The 10,018-nt window shown below is 35.0% G+C and overlaps 1 protein-coding gene across 2 annotated transcripts in view; it reads right to left on the reverse strand.

Annotated features, from left to right (window-relative positions):
* The window catches only part of LOC111087221, an 80,682-nt gene that overhangs the window by 52,141 nt on the left and 18,523 nt on the right, over window positions 1–10,018 (reverse strand). The window contains exon 1 of one of the 2 annotated variants that reach the window (XM_022393148.1): window positions 1,109–1,147. The exons of the other annotated variant lie outside the window; for it this stretch is intronic. The gene's annotated coding sequence lies outside the window, so the exon portion shown is untranslated. Of the gene's footprint in view, window positions 1–1,108; window positions 1,148–10,018 lie in introns of those variants that run through there. 2 annotated transcript variants of the gene reach the window in all.

Below are 10,018 nucleotides of genomic sequence, written 5' to 3' on the forward strand. Positions count from 1 at the left end.
CATAAATCAGTTAAATGACGAAAAATTAGGTGTCTATTTACTTGTGACCACTCAGTGTATTTACCAAACAGGTGCATGAAAACTACCAGGGCCATAACGCATTAGGCCAATCTGTAACCAAACAAGCCAATCATAACGTAGTTTTAAATCGCAGATGCAAGTCGAAATTTCGACTAAAGCATTCAATCAATGCGTTCTAGCTCTGCAGAGCCAATGAGGTTATAAAGTAGTGACTCAAAGAGTTGTGGAAGTTCGACTAGGCGTTGAATTGGGTCAATATGTTATAGCACTGTTGGCTAGCGACATACGGGGCCATACACGTGTGTATATGGTTATCAACCACGTGTGTATATACAACCACGTGTGGTAACAGATATATACTTATATATGTATATCCGAAGACTAAGCACGTTTTTGTTAATTCAGAGATAATTTTTTCATTAATTAAGATATCCATCGTTTTATTACAAGTAAACCTGAAACCATTAGTCGTATTTACTAATTAATTAGACTGAAAAAGAACAGAGCTACACAATGGGCTATCTGTGCTATGTCCACCACGGGTATCGATACCTGATTTTTAGCGTTATAAGCCTTCAGATTTACCGCTGAGCCACTAAGAGGAGGCGTCATGAAGTGAAAACAGCTCTGCCTGAAGTACAAAATTTCACAAAGATATTAAACTAATTATCATTAATCATTTTGGACAACCATTTGCCTATACACACTTGACAGGCCAGCGATCTTAACAAGTTTCTAACATATTAAACACCGAATTATACATATATAAAAATGGGCATATATTATTTGGTGAGTCAACATTACGTATTGTTCTTAAAGACTAACCTCTCACTGTATGAAGTATGAATCGTTAGCCTTTTATTAGGAAAAATACATCCATGCTAACAACGCATGCTCGAATCTCTTGCTTGCAGACAAAATATTTTTAAAGTACTCTCAGTGTATATCGTTGATTTAACAAATTATAATTACCTGTTATATGCTGCTGAGCTACGATGCATGGTTGATATACACAATTTAAACAAATAATACACACAACTTCAAACTACTGTGAATTAGATTTACTCAGTCAAACTGTAAAGCATACTTTGGATGGTTTGTGTCCTAGTCAGTTGCTCTCACCTTGCGTTACAACAATAAATGACGTAGATACCTGACGGAAGCGATCACGCGAAGTCACGTCGTTTCAGAAAGTACACAGACGTTGTAGCGACTTACTTGTCTGACTCACTTGTACATTCGTAATAGCAAAAAAAAAAGCAAAAAAAAAAGCAATATGCTAATATGTCCAGTTCGTAAGTAAAAAAAAAATGAGACAAATTTCGAGCAAAGATATACGAGAGCTATCTGCGCTAGCCATCCCTAATTTAGAAGGAAAGGCAGCTAGTCATCACCACTCACCGCCAACTCTTGGGATACTCTTTTACCAACAAATAGTGGGATTGACCGTCACATAATGCCTGAAAGGGCGGGCATGAGCAATCCCGAAAACAACTCTGTCCCTTGCTCAAACCGATTTTATTAACATATCACAAAATTTTACGAAGAAATTAAAAGAGAACCATATTTTTCTGTTTCCCATTCTGCAAATGTGATAATTTATTAAGTGATTTTAGAAGTACGACTGGAATATGGAAAAAGAAAAAACTTATAAAAATTCCGTTGTCATCTGAGAAAATATTGTGCTTTGTTGTTAAACTTCGGTTTTTGTGTAATCAATTATTTTATTTTAATTATTTCACTCAAGATTATAAAATGTAAATAATATTACATTTATACACTACTATAAATATCATACTGGGTTTTACTATTTAATTACTGTGCACATTTTTTTAAAAAGAAAATGAGAAGTAGTCGAACGATATTACAAATTAAATTTTAAACTTGAATAAAATATGACAGATCAAAATGGTCTTTTTATTTATTTATCAGCGCCTGATACAACGAACTTGTGTGTATACAACATCTGGCAGGTTTCCAATAAAAGTACCAATAGAATATATGTGAAATGTTCGTGTAAGAAGAGCCTTTATTTCGGTTTTCACTGAACTAAGTTCCAGGTTTGCAGGTCATTCTGATAATATCAAAATTCTGGGTCACAACGTACTGAAAATGATCTTGATATAAAGCACCGCCGGTGATTTTATAGAGAACGCAACATTTCTGGAGCTCAGGAGGGCTATTTCGATTCACCTAGTCTCTTCAATCCCACTCCAATATAGTGTGAAAACTCCACAGATATTTTTTACACATTTGATTTGCTGTTGGTGCTCGAAATATTCCTCTTATATTATGAGACTTGTTTTTTTTTCCTTTTTAAATTCAGCACAGGTGGTTACAATGAAATATAACATTTCATTTTGTTAATGTTTCACTCCACGGTTTGTACATGATGCAGCTATATGACAAGCTGTAGTATTGGTGTAGGGTTAATTAATACCACAACCCTTTATAGAAAGTTAAGTATTATTGTGAACTTGGCTCTAAGCATTCCCTCTTTAAAGACTGAGGGCTGAGTGATAATATTCAATATTCAATAATCGGCAGCGGTTCGTCCTCAATCAGAAACACAAACTAAACAACAGCGACAACAAAACAAACATCGTACTGTGTATTCTTTATGTTTATTTTCTTATTCTGATCTATCGCGACACACACAGAAACAAGCTTGTGTGTGATCGCGACACGCACAGAAACAAGCTTGTGTGTGTGCTTGTCAATCTGCAGGTTTTAATGCTGTGAAAAATTCCCCTTATATATTTGAGACACTTTTAATAAAAAGTATTACATAATCAGTATGCGATATTTGCATGAAATTTAAGTACACCTGCACTATATCCACCTGGAATACACAGGTACTTTGGCAGAAGAGAAGATATATTCAAGCAACTGTGAATTAAAATGTACTGGTATGATTTTACATACTTCGCGCCAACAAATCTTCGAGCAGTAAAATTATTACAGCCATAAAACGGTTCAACCGTTCCGCCTCTGCTACATTATCTTTACTTTAGATTGGTGGTGATCAGGCCATAAAACAGTTCATCTTTCCTCCGCTGATACATTTTCTTCATTTCAGATTTGTGTTCGGAGAGCTATATTATCAAGTAGGTTGCAACTGTACAACGAACTCCTTAAATAGTTTATATTAAAAAAGGGATTGTTTGAAAGAACAGAAATAAAACTGGAGATATCTAACAGATATTGACCAAAACAAAGGTATTACATTCTGTTAGATTGTTAATAATGACCATGGGTATCATTGGTTATAACAGCGATATACAGATAATTACTGCAGAAAAAGGAAATAAAGTTGATACATTTTCACACACACACAAATAAAGAACCCGTGAAATAAAGACCCACGTTTTGAATCACAAGTCCATTATGTTATTCACTTACAATTCCTCTGAAGTGAAAAATGAGACCAGGTGGGATTCGAACCCGCGCCTCTGCTTTAGCCAATTAAATAATCTAAGAGCGAATGTTCCAAGTCTAGTTTTCACTTTCGATGTCATTAATGCCGGACTTTTGTGGGAAACTTCAACTAAGACAGACGGCTTGCAAAGTTTAGACTTCGTTTTTACCGCTAAATTCCGTCTTTAACTTTTAAATTTCTGATTACAACGTCGTTTTGTTTAAAGAAATGACTCAAAGAAAAATTAGAGAAATCATTCATCCCCTATGTAAAATACACAGAGAACTCCAGCAGTAATAAGTGGGACTAGTTACAATTTTTTAATGGTATTTTTGTTGTGATATTTATCTCTCACCAATTATAACAAATTTCTGCATGTTGTGATATTTATCTCTCACCAATTATAACAAATTTCTGTATGTTGTGATATTTATCTCTCACCAATTATAACAAATTTCTGCATGTTGTGATATTTATCTCTCACCAATTATAACAAATTTCTACATGCTGTGGTATTTATCTCTCACCAATTATAACAAATTTCTACATGTTGTGGTATTTATCTCTCACCAATTATAACAAATGTTTACATGTTGTGATATATATCTTTCCCCAAATATAACAATATAACTTCAGAAATGAACAATAGCCAAGGTGATGTTATTAATAAGAAATTCCGAGTGAATGTAAAAAAAAAGAGTAATTAATAATATGTAAACCACACTGCATTTGCTAAATACAATGCTGACGAGGCCTTTCCCAATACCAGAGCTCTTCAGGCTGGCTGGATTATGACAGACATAGTAGTTGCTGAGACGCTATGCTATATAAATAAGCAAGTTGCTTGATAACAATGTTATTTAGCTCTCACCAGTTGTAACAATATCACTTTTGAAAAAAATAGTCACGGTGTTATGTTATTCAGGCTTCAGCAATGACAACAATAATTGTTTCGGAAATAGTCATAGTGTTATGTTACCCAGTCTTCACTAGTGAGAGCAAGAATTGCTTCAGAAATAAATAACAGTCACGGTGTTATGTTACTCAGTCTTCATTGGTGAAAACAATAATTGTTTCAGAAATAAACAATAGTCACAGTGTTAGGTTACTCGGTCTTCACCATTGAGAACAAAAATTGCTTCAGAAATAAGTAATAGTCACGGTGTTATGTTACTCAGTCTTCAGAAATAAACAAAAGTCTCTGTGTCATGTTCTTCACTGTTCACTATCTGGAATAGGTGTACTCAAACTACAAAGCTTCAGAAAGATTTGGATAACTTCCATAAATTTCTTGTATTTGCCAATATCAATACTAAAACAACACGCATGCGTTTGATAGTATCACGTGAAACAACACGTGACATAGATAACACCAATGTCGTGTTTACTCTCTTGCTAAGGGATTAAATAGCACTAATCAGTCAGCAGAAAGCCTAAAGATTTATTATCACAGTTGGATAAAGAAATAAACACTGAAGGATGATTTTTTTTATTCCATCGAAGCTCTTTTTAAGTGGTCTGGATATTTAGAATTCTATGACGACCCTGAAGACGTGTTATACTCTGTATACAACCATTTACTATGTTTATCAATATAGGGAACGTGTATATGTGTGTGTCAACTCCAGGAGCCACCCCATTTTGGAAAACACGATGTACCATCAATGCTAACCCAAATACTTTTTTCCGCCGGCAGAAATTCACCTTTCACTTTAGGTGGTATTCTTATTCATAGCGACATAGAATAGAGAAGTTACAACCATTCGTGGATATTGACGTTGTGATATTCTTGTAGCAGATACTTTTCACACAGCTGATGACTCACAATAAATTAAAAATGTTGATACTCCAGCATGTAATAACTTATGTGAGATGTTCAACATCTGTGGTTAATTATCTGGTTAGGATTACAACAAATTATTCAATCTTTCAAAACCGACTTATTGAAGAACATGGTTAAAAAAAAATTCCATTGTAGCAAAATACTTCGTCATGATCTTCTTGCACTCGAGGAGAAAGAATACACACAGGTGGCAGCGTTCACACAGTTGCCACACAAGAGGGGGTGATGCCAACAGCAAGTGGACAAAGTTTCGTCAAAAGGAAAGTTAGATGTTACTCTTACTGTAGGAAACTTCTCTACACCTCATGATATGTGGGTAATTGACACTGAGGAACAGTGCATAATGGGAACTGACTTCATGCAGAGAACATGGATAAACTAGCTTCGATACCCTAACAGTCTATGGCCACGAAATTCTGTGCACTACATGGCAATTATTACATCAACGGTTGAACTTCCAGTGACAACAGGGAGGGTGGTCATGGCATCACCACCAAGTGAAATACTCATACCAGGAGTTATTAGGAATAAATCTACATTTAGTGACTGGGGCCTAATGAAACCAGATACTCCAGCATTTCCTGAGAGATTGATTGTTGAAAGAGCTCTCGTGAATCTGAATAATACAAATGTCATACGTGACTTTACTCGGGAAAAGACTTAAATAAGCTTGTTATAAAACGAAAAGTTGTTATGATGCTAATGCTGATAAGACTGGATTTCCTCAAGGTGACATAGTGTGTTTTAAAATCCAACTCCTCGTCTACGTCGTGGAGCACGATAATGGTTCAAGTAGGGCATTTAGCCTGATAGGGTGAAGTACGGTTGAGACTTTGTAGTCTCCGTGGCCTTTACAGTAACTGTGAAGGCATAAAAGGAACCCTAAAAATGAAGCGGATAAGGGTAGGGTCACGACAGGCCTAGCAAGCCGGTGACTAATATTAATATACTTATTGCTAAAAATACACGCAGAAAGCTTCAAACAGGACAACTTCCAAGAAAATATCAAAGAGGCAGTGAGGAGCAGAAGAACCACACGGAGTGAGATAGAAAAGCAGAAGGTCTATGAAAACAGTAGCACATGGGAAACTTCTACAAAGACAGGCCTTAGGCCTACTTTATTTCAGATAATAACGATGACATAATATGTTTGAACAATTCTCATCACAAGGAAGGATAAATTCCAAAATTGGGAAATATCATATGTTACAATGGAAAGAACCAATACTGTAATTTCCAGAACCCAGAAGGACAGGTGGTCTATGTCAAAAGTCATCCATCGTAATTCTCTTTGGAAGCACATCAGTAAAAGAACAGCTAACTCTAGAGAAGAATCTGTCAATGGAAGGTCAACCTACTGAGGAGCTCTGGGTTACTGTCGAGAGGATCAATAAGGACAAAGTTGGTTGGGGATTCATTTGACTACCTACTTAAAACTTCTTCAGCAACAGCACAGTCAATGACGATAAAGGATAAGAGGTCATCCCATCTGCATACCACGGGCCTCTAAAAAGAAAAATACCAAAAGATTTGGTGAATGTAGTTTAGTGTAGCATTTTATTTTTGTATTAGGACTGTCCAAAGGACCTCGCAATCCAGGAATGGGGCAATGTTGTAAGTTATATTTTTTCAATGTTTTAATTTACATGTTAGCTAGAGGGCACATGACGTTAAAATCGAGAAACATCGACTAATTTCTAAACAAGGGTACATTTGTTATAAATATGAGTAAGCACTTAGAGAATATTATAAAAATTCAGTGAAGCATTCAATGTGTGAATGATCCAGCGATTGTTGACAGAGAGACCTCTAATCGAGTTAAGTTATTCAGTAAGAGTTGAAGCTTCTGTAAGCTGATCAGTAATTTAGTCACCATTCGTTATCCGTCAAGGAAATTTATTTTAAACATTATTAAATGTATTATGGCTACAGTAGTTTCAAAATTTATGCTGTAAAGTTTATTTGTGAACTTAGGCCTACAACTTGCATCAAAGTGAATGCAGATATAGCAAACGTTACTGAAGAAAAATAAATTTGTTGTCGTTTTGTGGAGTGGATTTGGCATTATTTTTACCAAATATTCAAACACTTTACAGCACTGACGATTGTATGTGCATATAAAAATCTTAATTTTCCAGAATTCTAAAAACAAGGTTGGGCTATGTAATAGTTGCCCTTTTGTTGCGTAATCTAAATCCACTTGTCAACATCATTTTTCTGATCTGTTCAGAATACACATTCATGGGCGGATACATAATTTTGGAAAGTATGGATCCAACTTTTGGACTGGAACATAAGCTTAATCATATAGAGACCTAGTTGTAATGATACATTTAACTTTTTGATAATATATTGATTAACAAAATAATTACACTATCGTTTTAAAAATAATACATTATTATTAATAATAAATAATTTAAAGTTCCAATTTTCATTAGTAGTATCAAATAATTATTGCTTATTTTATGGTTTCACAAATTGATTAGCAAAGTCTCGGTACTATTTTTTTTCCTCTGGAAAAAGTGGAGGAGGAAGATCCTGATCAGATATTATATGATCCCCAAAAGTAATATCACAGAAGAATAAGCTCTGAATTTTCAAAACTACGTATCCTTGGACTTTACTTAATAAACAGATTAAAAGATTAAAATAAATATAAAACATCTCTTTTAAAATCACTCAAGTCAGCATTCACAAAGTATAATCCATTAGATGCTTTACTGCATGCATATGGTTTGATGTATGTAATACCGCAAGCGGTTTAGCACTGAATAACCAGGCAAGGACACGTCTGGTTGTCGTTATTACACATATAAGCCATCCCCATAACCTAATAGGGAATGCCTAGTTTATACACACATTTCACACACACGAACACTATTTGCAAGGTCAAGTTGAAGTGTGACTAAGCTATACGTACTTAACACCTGTAAGGTCAGTCTAGGTTATGGCTGCACATTATGAACATAACACCTAGAAGGTCAAGTTGAAGTGTGACTAAGCTATAGGTACTTAACATCTGTAAGGTCAGTCTAGGTTATGGCTGCACCTTATAAGCATGACACCTACAAGGTCAAGTTGAAGTGTGACTAAGCTATACGTACTTAACACCTGTAAGGTCATTCTAGGTTATGGCTGCACATTATGAACATAACACCTAGAAGGTCAAGTTGAGGTGTGACTAAGCTATAGGTGCTTAACATCTGTAAGGTTAGTCAAGGTTATGGCTGCACATTATGAACATAACACCTAGAAGGTCAAGTTGAAGTGTGACTAAGCTATACGTACTTAACATCTGTAAAGCAAATTCAAGTTATAGTTACAAGAAATACACGTATATATTATCTCTCTGTCTTGTTTTGATGAGTCAACAAGTGATATATTTTTAACCAGTATTTAACAAATTCCAAACAAACAACTAGTGCACAATGTTAACTGTAATAATAATAATCAGTGATGTTAAAATCTTAGCTTTAACAGTAATTCCAAATTAACTGTAAAAAAAAATAATCATATAATAATAGTACATAATCCGAAATTATTAAACGCATATTAGTAATTCTATATATAATGTTCATGTGGAGACTTGTAGCTCTTGATATTCACGTAGTTTTCAATTGCACTTGATTTACCAACACACGCACTTGTACATAAGCTACAAGTTTCAATCTTAGCATATACAGTTGAAGAGTGACAATCTACCACGTGTTAGATAGACACTCCTAATAAAGTTCCTTGTAATTTGATTTGTTTATTCTGTTACATCAAGTGCTTTGTTGCAATGAAAATTGCACTACATATTTTTCAAGGCGTGGTATTAATTTTAGTTCCTTTGACGAGCACCTTCGCTGCTTAAACCAGCTATTCAGTTTTCAGATAAAAACCTTTAAAGATAAAAACAACTTCAAACTCGTTATAGTCCATGCATGGCTTAGTGGAGAGCGTTTTCTTTGTACAGAGCTATACAACAGCCAAACTGTACTGTGCTCACCACGGGTATCGAAACCCGGTTTTTAGCGTTATAAGTCCGTAGACTTACCGCTGTGCCACTAGAAGGTGAGGTGGGGAATGTGCCCGGACTCTGTAATCGAAGATGTACTGTTCGCGCCCCGTTACTACATAAACGCGCCCCGCACTTTCGGGCTGTGGTTGCACTATAACAGCAACGTTCAAATCCCACTAATCGGTCAGATAAGAGTTGGCAGTGGGTGTTGTTGACTAGCTCTCTTACCGGATCTAGTCGATCAGTTTAAAACTACAGACGTCTAGATGGCTATGCGCATACAGGCTTTGTGTAACTTTGCACGAAAATTTTAAACAACCAACCAAAAACAATCTCTTGTTCCAACTTACTGTTTATTTTTATTAAATATTTCGACATTGGGTCCGTCAATTGTACTCTTTTAAAGTTGACATAATTTTAATACTTATAACTATCTCTATATATTGGGTAATATCTTCACGAAATTTCTTTCAGTTAATATTACAAGTCTTTCACATACAAAAAGTCATATTTCTTAGTGAAGTATTTCAAATCAAAATAAAATAAAGTTTTGTCCATGAATATATTGAGTATTTTCGATGACGAGGAACCCACTTTGAGACTAATAATGGTTGGAGACGGCTTGAATGGGTCTCCAACCATTATATTGAGTATTTGTTTTGAATAGTCCTGTGCAAAGTAATTTTGATGTTAAAATTAAAAAGACTTTTCGTCATCTCAAATTTCCTTTGTG

The sequence above is a fragment of the Limulus polyphemus genome, unplaced genomic scaffold (genome assembly GCF_000517525.1).
Source record: "Limulus polyphemus unplaced genomic scaffold, Limulus_polyphemus-2.1.2 Scaffold1894, whole genome shotgun sequence".
Lineage (NCBI taxonomy): Eukaryota > Metazoa > Arthropoda > Merostomata > Xiphosura > Limulidae > Limulus > Limulus polyphemus.